Consider the following 17,371-nt stretch of genomic DNA (forward strand, 5'->3'; position numbering starts at 1 on the left):
TCAATTCAATTGGTGCATTGTACTGTGAAGTGTGTCAAATTGCATGTGGTCTGTAAAGGGGTATGTCTGTTAGCTGCTGTATGGATGATTGCTTGTGAATCCTATAATAATACAGGGTATGCACTGTGCATGCGTGAACTCATGGATATTACAGAAAATCTTACATGCAAAAGTTAATGTCTTTGTACCCATCTTTGTGCCTCTGAGCCAATGATATATATAGATGTGCAAACCCAGGGGGGGGGGGTACGCAAGGTTCACAATGTACACATGCATGACCAGAGATTTTCAAAACATACCCTAAACAGGATTTGTTCTTTTGAGCAAAATACACCCCTAAACAGGAATTGGGCATGATTTTGCAACAAATTTTACCCCCTGAACAGGCTTGTACTTGAACTATACCCATAAGTAGGATTTTATCTGAAAGGTACCACCTTACAGATCTTTGATAAAATAAAACTCTTATAGTTAGAGTACATGTTTTGTTTAATTTTCTAATATTTATGCTTGAGTGATGTTCTTGATGCAAAATATGCCAGGAAATACACGGGATCCGAAAATAACCCCTAAACGCACCAACTAGAAGTTTAAAAACAACCCTTTTCCTTGAAAACAAGCCTTTTTGACCCCCTAAACAGGATTTGCGCGATTCACGTTCATTCTCTGAAAAGGACCCTTAATTTGCATTTTTCTGGTCACACATGTGTACTATGAAATGTGTACACTACTTGAGTAGCTCCCCTGGGTGTGCAAACCAGCTTAATAACTTTGTATATTGTGCATTTGTTTACTGTGACATGTATAGTAAGTAGCAACATAGTTTAAAATTCTAGCAGTGTTTATATTTAAGAATTTTGTGCTTGATTACATTTGGACAATCAACTCATCATAAGTAATTAGCTAGAATTAGCCATTTGTCATATCTGATTGTTTTGACATAACTGTAGGCTACTCTTGCTGTATGATATTCTTTTGTTCTTCATATTCTTTTGTTCTTCCAAAGAAGCTAAGTGCCAGTGCAATTGATATTGTATGTAATCAGGTGCAGATGGGGTTACAGAAAGTAGTCTTAAGTCATTTTCTTAGTTTGATCCCATTCAGTTAAGGTATCTGGGGTCCATATCACTAAACTTTTAACCCTTGGTAACTCAAGTAACCGTTTGTAAAGTTATAAATACCCAATACTAGACGTAACTTTATGAAGGGTCCCTGTAGTAAATCCCTATTACTTACAAAGTGTACCTTTCGTAAGTAAGTTTAGTGAAATGGAGCTTATGACTCGTTGTAAGTAACAATTTCAAGACTTACGACGCTTCGTGAAGTTTTAGGGAAATTGACCCTAGGTCATGCCAAATTTGCCTTTCTTGCAAGACATATCAAGCATGTTAGGGCTCTTACACAGAACAGAGGCAGGACAGAGCTATGATGTTTCCCATAGCACACCCATGAGGAAAACGCAGGGATTCCCTGCACTTGCATGTGTGTATGTAAATAATAGATTGGATTATAATCCCACCTGGGTGTTTAACTGTACTGAACTTGAATGTCTTATAATAAGGTTTTATTTCTTTGGTAGTTGAGCCAAATGCCTTTTTTAATGTGAGAGGCTCACCACACCACACAAATAATGCCTACTACTGCCTTCCCAGTGCATATTATGCATCTCGGTCAAAAGAAGCAATATAGATCAAGTGCCTTGTTGCTTTTGAGTGTGTTATATTATAGTGTTATTAGCCCCCAAAAAACGTTTGTCTCAAAGCTCACAAGTGGTTTGAAAACAAATGCGAAATGCGATTTTTTTTTTCTTTCTTTTTCTTTTTTTTTAATTCCCGACTTGGTATTTTTATGGTATTTTGAGAAAAAAACAGATTTTCGCCGAATTTGTTCGGGAAAATTGTTTTTTTTAAATAAAAAAATTCTGCATTTCTTTTTTTTCAAATTGTGCGATTTTACAAATGTGCGCACAAGCTTTGAGACAAACCTTTTAACAATTTAGCAATTGTGACAGCCAACACTGATATGACTGATGCAAGTTTTAAGCTTACTCATACGATATGGCTTGGGAATTTTTTACGTATCTGTCACTTTTTCATTGAAAAATTGCAGGGGAGGTCATCAGAGGGGGAGGGGAGTGTTTATTACAGACAATACCCTAGAATTCCATTTACAAGCATACTTATATGCCTCTAAATGAGGGTGGTTGTTTTTTGACGAAAGGCAGATACCCTCTACAATACATGATTTGGAGTTCCATTAACTACATTCCTGATACAGACGGCTGTACAAATGTGTATTATTGTAAGACCACTCTATTGTAATGTTTTTGTGGATGGTGTCTGCCTTTTGTCACAAAAAACCTAATTTAGAGGCATATATGCTTGGAGATGGAGTTCTACAGTACAGTAGTTATGTATAGAATAGTGAATGGTGATTAGGATACATTTGTCCTGTAATCAAACTCTTTGACAATGTTGTTGTTATATTGAATTATTTTCATATTGTCATATATGTTGTCATAATTGAATGAAATTCATTCCGATCCTCAGAAATTGGACATGAATGACAGGGTACAACTGTGTGCAGGGTATAACTAACTACAAATGCTGAGCTTAAGCTAATGTTATACTAGGACTAGAGGATAAAATAGCTCTATATCAGTGTGTTTCTATGCAGGCTCGTAGCCAAGATTTATTTTTGGGGGTGCTGATTTTGAAAAAGTGGACCCTTTTTTCCCAAAATTTGGACCTTTTTGGACTGGTTGGGGCGGATTTGGACATTTCTGAAACCAAAAAAAAATCATAAAAAACATCTATTTTTTCGCTGGCTACGCTCGTAAATGGGACTTTGGCATTTTGCACCCCCCCCCCCCCCCCCGGCTATGGGCCTGTTTCTATTTGGCTGGCAACAAATCTGCAAAGTAACTGTTGTAGATTTTTTTCTACATATAATACTATATTGCATATATTGATACGCATGATGTGCCTGTCAATAGACCCCCATTTTTGAGGCAAATCTGCTACCCAATGACCCCCTTTTTTTTTATCAGCTTACACCCAATGACCCCCTTTTTTAGAAATTGACACCAGAAGAGAAAAAACATTACGTGCACAAATTGTACAATTTTTACATTTTTGTAGCAATTTTTGCTTAATAATGGCAATTTTTTGCTCAGAAAGTTATTTTTCACAGTCAATGACCCCCAATTCTAATCATTTCCCCACAAAATAACCCCCATTTTCTTGAGCCGCCGCTGAATGACCCCATCGATAGACCCCCAGTGTCGTACTCGGTAGGCACAGGTACGTCACTTATATATAAAAATAGGGGATGAGGTAGTTGATTGGGTTACACTTGGACAAAAAGGTGGGAGTTACTATACAGAATCTAAACTTGTGCAGTTTTCTTCATCTTGATGTAAAACATAAATGGAAATTAAATGCATTTCTATTGAATGTATTCGTCATAATTTAACATGATTTTGTAATTCACTTTGTTTGTAAGTAATGTAAATCATGCCTTAATTTATCATTTTATTATGTTTATGATAATTTTCATATATTGGGTTATTCCATTTAAAATCCACACTACCCCTGTGGAAGATTTTGGAAATAACTTCCACATGGGGAGTATGAACATCAAATGGAATGAGCACATTTTGCAGCTCCATTTGAATTTCATACACCCTCTGAGAAAGATTCAACCTGAATCTTCCCCTGAGGGAGAGTGAGTTTCAAATGGAGCTGCTAATGTGTTAATTCCATTTGAAATTCATACTCCCCCTGTGGAAGATATTTCCAAAATCTTCCACAGGGGGAGTGTGGATTTGAAATGCAATTGCATATTTGATGTGGCTGGGGACCATTATTCCAGATAAGTATCCATTCTAAGAAATTCTATTCAAGATAAGTATCCATTCTAAGAAATTCTTCCTGTAAAGTTGTCATAATTAGAAAACGAATCACAAAAGTATGTAATGGTTATCATAGATATATATATTTTGTTGGCATCCATCAGTTTAAAGTTATTACTATTTTGTATATGGTCATTTTCACAGTAAAGGGTGTAACTTTTGATTTTTAGGGTCAAAATTTCAAACCACTTAAATATGTTTCTGTTTACTGTAATCATGCATAGAAGCAACTTAAATTCCAGTAAAATAGTGTTTCAAGGCTTAAACCTTTTGATTTCTGATAAAAAATTTGACATTTCCATAACATTTTGGTTAAAATCTAAGAAAAAATGTATTTTACATAAGCTCAGAAAATTATGACATGAAAGCTGGAATACATGTGAAATCCCATTCCAAAGTAAGTCAACAGATATAAGTTAAATTTTATACCATGTTTTGCTATGTTTGTAATTGCAATTTTGAAAATTTTTAACATCAAGGGTCATTTGCAATGGAAATTTCCCAACCTTAAACATATTTTTTAAGTTTTAATTGGGTTCCTAAAATAATTTAAATGTCTAACTTCATGTACAAATACTACTTGATGAAAGGAACCTCCCAGCCAAGTTTCACAGAAATTGGAGTTATTTTTTAGAATTGGCAATTCAAGCGATTTGTGTTTCGGAGGCTTCAGTTAACAACACAGGTGATCATAAAAGTAAAATATTTGGCTAACTACTACAAGTTGACATGAAAAAATAGGTAAAAAATATCACAATTACTAATTTTCATGCTTTGCTTCTAAGTATTGAATTTCAGTTGTGACAAAAATTAAATTATCACAGCAAGTCATTTTTTTTTGTTTCGAGGCTTCATGTTTACAATGGTTAAACATGGCAGAAGTAGTTTTTTTGAAAACAACACTGTTGGGATCATCTAAGCTGTTATTTTCTTGTGTGTATTGAATCAATGATTCTATGCGGCAGATATTGCAGATTTATAACATGATAATTTTTTCACCCATTTGTTAAGTATGGTGTTATTTGCATGTGAAGCCTCCGAAACGGGCTTTCTTGGATATCAGTATATTTTTCAAGCATTAACCATAATATAAATTTTTTTTTAAATTTATGACATTCTGCACATATCATGCAACAATTACAATGCAGATATCAATATGGAACATACCAATTTAGATATGCATAGATGATAATTAAGTTTACTGTTGTTTCGGAGGCTTCATTTGTTTCGGAGGCTTCAATTGTTAACGGAAAGTTTGTATTGGGTCCCATTTTCAAACGGTGATATATATCTCCATGATTTAAAAACAAGTGACTTGAGGATCTACTTTGCTACATTTTGATCAATAGATTGGATGAGCTCTTTTATTTATATTTGCCCAAGCTTGATGAACAGTTTGTTTCGGAGGCTTCAAAAAAGTTAACGGAAAATCGGCTCTTTGAAGTCAAGATTTTATAAAAATTTTAAAAGCTTGCAAATCAACTAATTTTTGTTACCCATTTCAAGTTAAGATATCAACTGTTATGAATCAAGAAGAAGTGAAGAAATAACCAAGAATTATGAACCAAAGCTATACCCACAAAGTTTGTTAACAATTGTTAACGGAAAATGAAGCCTCGAAACGACAAATATCGAAGTCCGGTTCTCAAAAATACAGGGCTGTTCACAATTAAATCTAATGTGGCAGTGTTTACTGAACATATGACCGTACTTTCAGGATAAGAAAAATTATCCATGAACTAACTGAAGAAAACACAGGGTTTTACAAAAATGTTACTGTTTTTTACAGTTTTTCAAAATGGCAATATTAGGTACATTTAAGCCTGCTAAAACTGAACGCAGTAACTCCCGAAGATGATTATGCTACCCAAGGTAGCTGCTAACTAGATGACTTATGTGGCCAAAAATCATGGAATTCTGTGGCTTTATTAGAAAACTACGGATCAAAAAATGTTAAAAATCCAAAGTTACACCCTTTACCGTGAAAATGACCATATACAATTGCATATTGACAAACATGATGTGAGGGTGTAAGTATTGTTTATATGATGTTTATATTTTGTACCTTATACAAGTTATTGAAGAAATGTTGTAAATATTTTTGGGTAAGATTTCTCTACATATCAAAGCTACTGTATTCATTGGTATAATCACAAGTGTAACTTGAAAAGAAAGAGTTTTATCACTTTGATAGGTAATGTAAAGTTTTCACCAAAAGTGATACATTTGACAGGTTTCACTATGACAGAAGCATCAGGTATATGTGATGAAATGCATCACATTCAAGTTAATTCCAATAGAATTAGGACATGGGGGAATGGGTGGGATAAAGAAAAGACATTATTTGAAGTATTCATATTTTCAATAGGCTGACCAAAAATATAGTACGGTATTACTATTATTAATAATCTGAATTTTGGGATTGAGCTCCAGGGGAAGTGAGCAACTTGTACATTAGACTCCCACCTTTTTTAACTCTTCTACCTATATTTGTGATGTTGTGTATTATCGCATGGGCTTTATGTGCATGGTTAACCAATGAAACTATGCATTATGCATGATCCTGGAACCTGGTTAGTTTAGTAAGGCCCTATCTGCAATAACTGCCATAGAGATATTGATAGTTTCTGCATTCTATGTTGTACACATCTAAAAATGTAAAATTGGCAGATGGGAAAGTACACTACTCCCCATTCCAGAAAAATACAGAACTAATTTTTTGGGATTAAAAAAATATTATCAAGTTCCGCCAAATGAAACATAGCTCAATCCTAATCATTCATTTTGTCGTAATTGGAGATAAAAGAAAAAGTTCACTATTTTACCAAAATTTTACTTGAAAAAAGAGCCAAAAACATGCATTTTCGGCATGTTTTCTGACAATCAAGTCACAAAAATCAAAGAAGACTTGGAACAAGTCTAAGCATTCAAAATCTTGAGTATATGCCGAAATGTTGCTCTAATTTTCACTTTTTTGTGTTACTTTAATTAAATGGTTGGTTATAAGAATGAAACATTGTCTTTTTCAAAAATTAGAATGCATAAACTGAAATTAGTCTTAGTACAAGTCTTTGGGCTTGATTGTCACAGCAGAAAAACACCCTAAAATCACATGTTTATGGCCCTTATTTCCAAACATTGGCCAAATATCAATATTTAAACTTGTATTGCTAGTTAGGACTAACTAAAGGATTAGGATATAGCCAGGTTTCATTTGGCAAAACAGGATAATATTTTTTAATCCCAAAAAATTAGTTATGTATTTTTCTGGAAAAGGGAGTATTATAAATCCTTCAAAATACTAGTATTCTTGGCCACCCAGATTTGGATGCTCAGTACATAATTAATAACTAGTGCCTTATGGTAACTGTACAAGTATAAGTTTATTATAGGGCCGGAACTGTTGTTCTTCATCAGCAAGAAATAAACCAAACACGTAATAATTATGTATTGATTATTTATAGGAATATAGGTTAATAACTGTGTTGTACTCTTTGCTCGAGAAATTGGACAAAATAATACACACATGCTGAGATGTTGATGTGTCTCATGCAGACATAAATGCATTCACCTCGAAGATAAATGAATTGATCCTACGCTACGTGGATGTGTTTGAAAACATTGCGGAAGTGCATTTTTACATTTATGGAGTGGATGCACACCTGATGTATCCACTTGATATGCCCACCATTGCCACCAGGTGCACTTGAGTGAGATATATGTATATTTTATTTGGGGGGGGGGGGGTGTTAGGCCATGTCTATAATGGGTTTCAACTGGAATAATCCAATTTGTACAAAACCCATCCTTACCATTTTTAGAAAGGTCATTAGCTAAACATGACCGGATGAATACAGCACTCAAGTGTAACTGGGAGGCAAGTAGTTGTCTTGGTTATTCAAAGTTTATAAGAAATACAAGATATAAAGTTACTAACCATCAAATGGTTTTAGAAAGATGTAGAAGTTGGTATCTTGTTAGTGTATAGTGTATTTATATATTGAAGAAATTGAATAAGGTGATTGCTATACCAGTACAATGGCTTTAAATTACAATTTAAATCAACTTCTTCATTTTGTACCATTTTTGTTAAATATAAGTTTCTTTCTGAAATTGACTGTTTTACTTTATTCCTAATGCTTCTACAACTTTTGGATACTATTAAAATACCTCTATGATGTCATTTTATAATCTATTGCTAAAAATTCATCTTCAAGGTGCAGAATTCAACAGGTTTTTCCTCATGAATTTACCAATTTTTTTTCTTTGAAATTTTCACATGTAAAATATGTTTTGATTTTTTGTATAAGATTGCCCATAATCTTTAACATTCCACTGGTCTCTTCGACCTTTATCATGGGGTATAGCAGTTCTTAAAAAATTGGTTCAAATCAAAAATATCCAATTTATATCAAATAAATTGATTTATATTTTTAATCCCTGTACCGGTAGGACTCTCAGGAGATGGTCAAACCAGTACCGGTACTCTAAAGATACTACTTACAATGCTCAAAATATATGATCTATTATATGAAGTAAATTACTTTACTTAGTTTTTCATAATTTTTCACCATTTTCAGCACTACTAACCAATCATGTGCTGTGGGTAGTTGATCATCATACGCAACTAGTGGTTTTTTTTATATCTGGCTCCACATAAAAAGCATGCACATTCTGATAAAGAAACCAATGTTCTCAGTTTGTAAGGGCATTTTTTTTTTCACAAATGGTGTTTTTTCATCAAAAATCGCCTGCTATTTCTTGAATTTTGCACAAGCATGTACACTTGCAGATACGAATATGTTAACCTGATTTAGGTCATTTGCAGCTCAATGCCTTAAAGGGGTACTACACCCTGGCCAAATTTGTGCCTTTTTTGCATTTTTCTCAAAAATTATAGCGCATTGGTGACAAGTAAGATATGTATATTATAGGGGCAAGGACTACAACTACTGCACTGAAAATTCAGCAACTCAAGGCAAGTAGTTATTGATTTATTGATCAAATAGTGGTTTTCCTCATTTTTGACTGTAACTCCACAACTGTTGTCTGTGATGAAATTAAATTTCCAGTGCAGTAGTTGTAGTCCTTGCCCCTGTAATATACATATCTTACTTGTCATCAATGCGCTATAGTTTTTGAGAAAAATGCAAAAATAGGCACAAAATTAAGCAGGGGTGTAGTACCCCCTTAAGGGTTTACTTTGTGGATAATTTATAATATTGACCCAATTGTGATGCGATCAAGCAAAATCAGTCGGAACTCAGAAATATTGATTTTCAGATATAGCAAACAAAGGAAATATTTCCTTTTGTTTCCTTTTTTTTTATCTTTTATTTTATTTGCTTCGTTGATTTCATCACATTATATATTTACATAACTCATTTGTTCTCACTTAACTAATTTCTGACTTTGCTAATTTCTACAATTTTTACTACATAAGCTTTCTGATTCTTAATTCAGAATGTAATAGACTGATCAAATCGGGATATTTCCGTAACGATATTTACTAATTGACAGTTTACTAACACTTATTATTTTATTGATTGTAGTATTACATTTTCCTGCATGGTAGTAACCAAAGATAACATCTGCTTGTGTGGTTTTAATTTTAACATTGTAGTGTTGCAAAATTATTTTGTCCACTTCGCTCCATATCTTTTTATTTTTTTGCAACCAAAAAAAAGTGTTCAATATAATCTACTTGTTACAAATTTCACATACATTACTTTGTTCTTTTCCTATTTTGTTAAGAAAGACTTTTGTTGCATAAATATTACTGGTTATTTTCCAATTCAATGTCATTAGCCTAGGTTCTTTTGTTGCCAGAATATTTTTCCAAATTTTGCTCCAATTGAATTTCATATTTTTGAATTATTTTCCCAAAAGGTTTGACATATTGGTTTAGTCGAAATCATTGATAACATAGCTTTCCTATATAATTGTGTGGTGCAATTCATTAATGCAACAAAAGTTTTTCCATCATAAAAGTATATGTCCTTGTTAATAGCATTCTGCTGTTTATTTTTGCATGTCTTTAAAATTGCTTGTTTTAGAGCTAAATATTGTATACAAACACTGGCTGGCTGTGGAAACCTACTTTTGATTTCGTCTAGTGAATGAAAGACACCGTTTTGATCATACAAGTCTGAAATACATATTATACCTCTTTTAGCCCATTCCTTGTAATAAAATGTCTTACCTCTGCTAATTATACAAATATTGTTCCAAATAACTTCATCTCCCCAGTTTTGCACTTGGTTTTTGTCTTGAGTACTTTTTGTTGACAACCATACCTTAATTAGATTTCGGTAAAACATGGGCATCTCATTTATTATATATCTTACAACTGCATTGATATTTTCAAAATTACAGTTGCACTTAAAAATATGTACGCCTAACTGGGTTTTATTAATAATATATAAAGGAATATTTTTCCACGTGCTGATTTCCTTTTGTTTCCTTTGGTTTTGGAAACTCTTTAATTGCTCATATCTTTGGAACTGGTTGTTCAATCTCAATGGGGTTTTCTGCAAAATCCAGCTTTGTAAATGCATTTTACTATCCTATAAGAAACTGAAAATGTAATATTTCCGAGTTCCGACTGATTTTGCTTCATCGCATCACAATTTTGTGCCATAACGTCACATAGGGGTCTTCAGCATCATGTTTAGCAGCAGGTGCAATGGGCTATTCCATTTAAAATCCACACTACCCCTGTGGAAGATTTAGTTAAAGTCTACCACAGAGGGAGTATATATTTTGAATAGAATACTCAATTGGGTTACAACTTCCATTTGAAATACTCCAGTTGTTGAAGATATAGGTAGAGCTATAGCTATGATACAGGCGGAGTATGGGTTTCAAAATGATTAACTCTGACCAATTACATTTGAAAAACATACTCCCCCTGTGGGAAATGTTTCCAAAATTTCCACAGGGGTAGTGTGGACTTTAAATGGAATAGCCCAATGGAGGAGATCCTGTGAGGGATTCCAGTTTTATGTCTTTGTTATAAGGTATTCATTCATTATTCGAAATTTTTAATTAACTTTTGATGATTTGAATTTATTCTTGGATTAAATCATACATTCCTTTGCTGAATTTGAATAATAAATAGATAGTAGTTTATGTTAAGACTTATTCTTGTTTGTATGTGTTTACTTTGTTGTGTTTACTTTGTTGTGATATTAGGAAGCAACTGGGGCGTTCCAGTTAAAATACATATACCCACTATGTAAAACATGACCTTAATCTTACACACAGGGAGTGTGAACTTTAGATGGGATTACCTGAATGGGTGACTCCATTTGAAATCTACAACCCTGAATGAGAGATTAAGGTCAAGTCTCCACAGGTGCACCCCGATTTTATTACACCCATAGTAAAAATAAGAAATTGGTTAAATTGCCACTTTTTAGACCAAAATGCAAAATTTGGCTTTCTTCCCCGAACATTTGTTTGCCATAATATCGTTATGAATACGGCAGAGTGACGAATCCGCAAAATTGTTGTTCTGAGTAAACAGCGTTTGAAAATATTGGTACCATTCCATCGGCCCTTCTAAAATATGAGAACATTCGTGAGCGCTTATTTGAAATGTATATTATAGAAGTGAATGTGCACTAATTATTTGCAATACTTGCATGTTCTGAAACAATCGATATATCCTTCAAAACAGGTATTTACAGCTATTCGGCTTTATGCTAAATCCAAAAGTGTCAACGCTGCTCTTAAACAGTTACATACGAGGACTAATCCGCATTCAACTATGTGTAAACTTTAGCACTCATAAACTTGGTATATAAGTTATAATTAGTTGTCCCCGTAATATTTAGTGAAAACTCCGGTTGAAATGAAGGATTTTAGAGTAGATATAACAATGTTGGCCAATATTTTGTGTATAAATTTCCCACTTTGCGACGGCGCTCTGACATAATTACGCCATAGCGATATCATGTGGGGAAAGTTTGTACTTATTTTGGCATCACTGAATAGAAGATACCTATAGCTAGCTACCTATTGGTATCAAAAATAACATATGACATGTAATATAGAAAATTCTGAGTTTTCATCTATACTATACAATTCATCGACCTTATTTGTACAGCTAAGTATACGATTCGTCTTTTGGTCAAATTCATTTATCGCACTTGGGCGCAATTCGTCCAAATCACAATTTCAATATTTACGTCGGGAAGTAAGATTTATCATTAATTTTTGGTGGAAATGAAAGATCGCCTGAAACATAATCATAAGCATACAATAACTCAATTTGCTCAAAATGCTCGATTCGTCACTCTGCCGAATTCATAATGATATATTGTGACACGGTTATCACTAACTGGGTATGTGGGAAAGTTGTGTGTACCACTGGTTTGGAATGAAAGTTACTGAGATGAGGTAGGGTGTTGATGTAACACATGGCTCCAGATAGCCAGGGTACCAAATTTAAGCCTGGCGAAAGGCCCTGAAAATGGTGTAGATTTCAAGTGTTCAAATGGATTCACCCATTCAGCAACCCCATTTGATATTCACACTCCTTGTGTAGAAGATTTCGATCATGTCTTCCATAGGGGGTGTATGGAACTCAACTGTAATAAACCCAATTTGTGGATGCAGAATCCAGGAGGCCAAATGATAGTCAGAATTCAGTCAGCCATTACTGGGTCCCGTCTGCACCAAACTGGTGTTGTTACTGCCCAATTGGGTGGATTAAATCCGCTTAAAAATCGATGTGGAATTGTATTGTTGTAAATTTTCATCATTCTTTTGTCCATGTGTAACACTGGTGATGGAATGCAGTTTAATATCCCCACCAAGGCCACATCATTTCACATTTTAGGTGGGATAGATCTAAGAGGGGACCCAGCTATGGCTGCTATTGAGATGTAGGAATGTGTGAAATTGGATTCCTCTATAGAAAAACACACAGCAAATACCAGCATATTTTTCTTTACATACATGTGGCTTTTTTATTCAATCCATGTCATAATATAAAATGTTTGAAATTTATAGAACTATATGAATAATAATAATCAGCTGTTAATAGAGTGACAATTATGTTCAATCAAACTACCTGTCTACTTTGAAACGATACGATAGTCAACCAAGTTGAAAAGAAACAAAAACAAAACAATGGTCCATTTCAATGGCTAGATGCATATTATTTACAAAATGGTGGTTTTTCTCGTCATAAAGCTTACAAGAATTTCACCAATAGAAATGTTTTCAATTTTAATACATATGGATACATCAAATTGATCATGTTAACAAGACAACACAAAAATAATTACTCGAGTTGGACAATCATTAAAAAAAATTAGTTTTTCTGTTATTGTTTTAGTTTTTGAAGACTATTAGCCCAACCACAAACCAGACAAATCATCTTGTCTATTTATTACAAAATGCACAAAAATTCTAGTATGCATATGAATGACCAAACAAACAAACCAAACTTCCTAAACACATCAAATTAATCCTGGGGCAAAATTCTTGTAACAATAATATACTACCGATCTCCTCAATTAAACATCCCGGGGGCGTTGCATTTTGCATAAGGGGGGGGGAGCGTTTATCGGAGGCCACTTATAGAACGCTAATTCCCGTGAAAATAATTAGGTAAGCTTAAAACTCGGTAAGCTTACTACACAAGATAGCATGGAAATATCAGCATTTTTGAAACATATTGGTTGGGGAGTTTATTTGAAGGGGAGTTTATTTGAAGGGGGCGTTTATTTGAAGGGGGCGACTATTTGAGGAAATACGGTATTCAAATTACATCATCAGGGTAAAGACAGGCTGTATCAACCTCCCTGGACTGCATGCCAATTTTTAATATTGTATGTGGCAAAAAAAGTAAACCGACTGGCCCTCTGTGACACCTCGGTGGCCGATTTAATCTCTGATTAATATTGGCATCTGCCGAGTGGTCTTGGTCACCTGTAGGTAAACAGGAGCAATTGCCGAATAGGGTGCAACTCCACTAGTCTTATTACAAGACTGCCCTACCCCAACCCTAAACTTCTAAAACGAGGACTGGACTCAAGTCTAGCAAGTTGCACCCTATTTGGTAATTGTACCAAACAGAATAGTTCCACACACGTAGAAGTACGATGGCCATGCAGAATGGGTAGTGGTGATACATAGCTATCCCTGTCTCCAAGATATAACTCTATGATATTGTTACACAACTTCAGCCCCTCGTTATATTTTGGACCTTAGTATTGGTGACACAAAGCTCAATGGGCTATTCCAATTGAAATTCATACACTCCCTATGGAAGACATGACCTTAACGTGACAAATGAGGTTACCTGAATGGGTGACTCAATTTGAAATCTACACCCCCTGTGTGTGGGAGATTAAGGTTATAGCTTCCATAGGCAGGAGTGTGAGTGACCACAGATAAAAAAAAGTCTGAATTCAAACAGATATGAGAAGTCAGAAAAACTCTAAAATTTGGAAAGCTCCTATACTTTTGTACAGAACAAGTGCAGGAAAAGAGCTGAAAAAAATTCTGTATTCAGATTAAAACCTGAATTTTCACATCCCTTCATTTCGAGTGGAATAGCGCATTTTGCTTGGGCGTGTCAAAAAAGGTCCGTTCATACTACGCTGCAATTGCTTCGTCGATACATCGATTAATTTTTGCCGCAACTCAACGCAACTCGTTGCATTTCCAAGTTGAAATGCATTTAACTTTATTGTGATATCGCAATGCAGTATTTTGCAGTACAATGCAGTGCGGCAACGCAACGCAAAACAAATTGTGGCGTAGTATGAACAGACAATAAGACTAACTTAAACATAAGTCTTCATCAATTGTGTTTTAACAAACTCAGTTACCTGGATTCAACTTTAGAAGTTACAATGAACCACAATAAAAAATACAAAGTTTTTTGCCCATGTCACATGCAGCTGATGCACAAGTTTCGATTTTTCTAAAAAATCATATTTTTTTGTTAAATGTAGCATTCATATATCAAAAGGATATCAAAAACTGTTTAAATTCAATAGGTTGAATAATTCTCAAATATACTACTTTATTTACTTATCACAAAATTGTTGTGATTTTGGGAAAAATGAAGTAATTGAGCATATATATACGCATAAAACATGGGTCAAAAATAGTAAATTGTTACATAGAAGTCTATGACATTGTTACATATCGTCGTTGAACAGAAAAAACCTATGTGCTTGTGGCCCCTGAACATGTGTAAAACAAAACTGTCAACAGGTTACATCGGAGGTGTTGCTTTAAACATGTTCAGGGGCCAATGACACAAAGGTTTTTCCTGCCCAACGACGATATTTCAAAGGTGGCAAGACCCAAGACTCATCATGCGAATGTCCCAAGCGTTGCTGAATCAAAACCATAACATAATACATGCCAAGTTGCAAACATAATTAATAATATACAATACTTTTCGTAGCTACAAAACAAATTCAAATCTACGGTCCAACTGAGTATTGTTATTGTGTTCTCACATAATATTAAAATACCTCCTTGTATTACAATGATAATAATCGTATTTACAATCATATTAATCTATAAATTAAAATACAATCAATGATTGGATACTGGGTTACCAACCACAAACGGGGGTTATTTTCTGCTAGTAATTTTTGCGTTCCTAAAATGTTCCCAAAATTGAATAATATAAATAAATGTTTTTCTACATGTTTCATGTACACTAACTTTCACCAATGCAATCCTCTTTTTTGTTTATGGGCTATGCCAGTTGAAATCCATACACCCGCCGTGGAAGACAAGACCTTAATCTTCCGCACACTTAGTGTAAATTTCAAGGCAACTCAATTTGAATTCTACACCCCCTGTGTGGGCGATTAAGGTCATGTGTTCCATAGGGGCTGTATGGATTTCAACTGGAATAGCCCAATGCATTTACAGGGCTCCACAGGTTTATTCTGTAAGTCTTTGCACTACTTTTGCAGTCTTTCGAAAATCTTATATTATTATCAATGGGTGCTGGCCGGTTAAAATCATTATTATGTCTTCAGAATCTTGCATCCTATACCTTGTACATAACCCAGCTGTCCGATTAATTTGTGTATCGGTCACCTGGAGCTACAGGGTTTTTTCATATCTGTAGCCTCTTCATAGAGTGCATAGTTCATATACTTTATATGTAAAAGTCTCTGTTGGTGTGATTTTTTGTTGTTTATGTGACAAAAATCACTTTTTTGACAAAAAATCACATTTTTGACTAAAAAATACATTTTGACCAAAAATCACATTTTTGGCCAAAAATCACATTTTTGACCAAAAATCACATTTTAAACCAAAAATCATGTCAAAAATCATTTTTGACCAATAATCGCATTTTTGACCAAAAATCATGTTTTTGACCAAAAAAAGATTCTGAAGACATAATAATGATAAAATTGGACGGATAATTTCGCATGATACCTGAATTTATCAGTCTCGCTAGAGTTTTCAAATATCACGCTCGACTTCGTCTCGCATGTTATTTGAAAACTCTAGCTCGGCCGATAAATTCAGGTATCACACTCAATCCGTCCAATTTTATACCAATATCTGTATTTTGCAAACAAATCTTTACAAGATAATCATCCAGTCAAAAGATAAAAACTCATGTATGTGCCAGGCGTTGTGTCAATGCGAGTGGGTACTTTGCATAAGCTCCCGGCGACTGGCTGCTTAGCAGGGGTAGCATTAAGGCCCGAAAGTCGGGGGTTGTTTTTCACTCCCGAGCTTGCGGATACATGGGGTGAAAATTAAATCTCGGGGGTGAAAAATATTTTGCCGTGTAGTCAGGGGTAGGAGTAAGGTCCAAAAGTAGAGGGTCAGAGTTCACCCCCGAGCTTGCAAATTCCCAATTTATGGAGGGTGAAAAATTATATTTTTTAAATTTAGGGGGTCATTCACCCCCGATCGGGGGTTAACGCTACCCCTGCTGCTTAGTAACTACATTGCGTAGCATGATTGGTTTTATTTTTCCCCGGAGTTGTGCATACAATTTTATACACTTGCAGGACACACTCGTTGCTTGGACATATTCTGAGAATTAAATATATCAACAGCAGATGGAGGCTCTGAACAAAACATTATATCATGTAACCTATAGACCATTCGACATCATTGGTCAACAAAGGTCAAGTGACTGGTCTATCGATATGCTTGAACAAACCGCTACACTGTTCAATGACTTTCTTGTACTATATGAAATGTGGGCGATTTAAAATGCATGTGCCCTGAGCAAACTATGATGCGTACGCACACTGTAGGGCAAAGAAAAATGGAAATTGCCATAATTCGCGCGTACTGCCGGGCTATGATGTCACATGTCAAGTGGTCTATACACCAATGATACAAATGATGGCAGGCATTTACTCAAGTTTTGTGACGACAATCCTCTGTCATGAAACAAACATCAAAAGGGCTATTACAGTTGAAACCAATACACCCACTATG

The sequence above is a fragment of the Amphiura filiformis genome, chromosome 8 (genome assembly GCF_039555335.1).
Source record: "Amphiura filiformis chromosome 8, Afil_fr2py, whole genome shotgun sequence".
Classification (NCBI taxonomy): Eukaryota; Metazoa; Echinodermata; class Ophiuroidea; order Amphilepidida; family Amphiuridae; genus Amphiura; species Amphiura filiformis.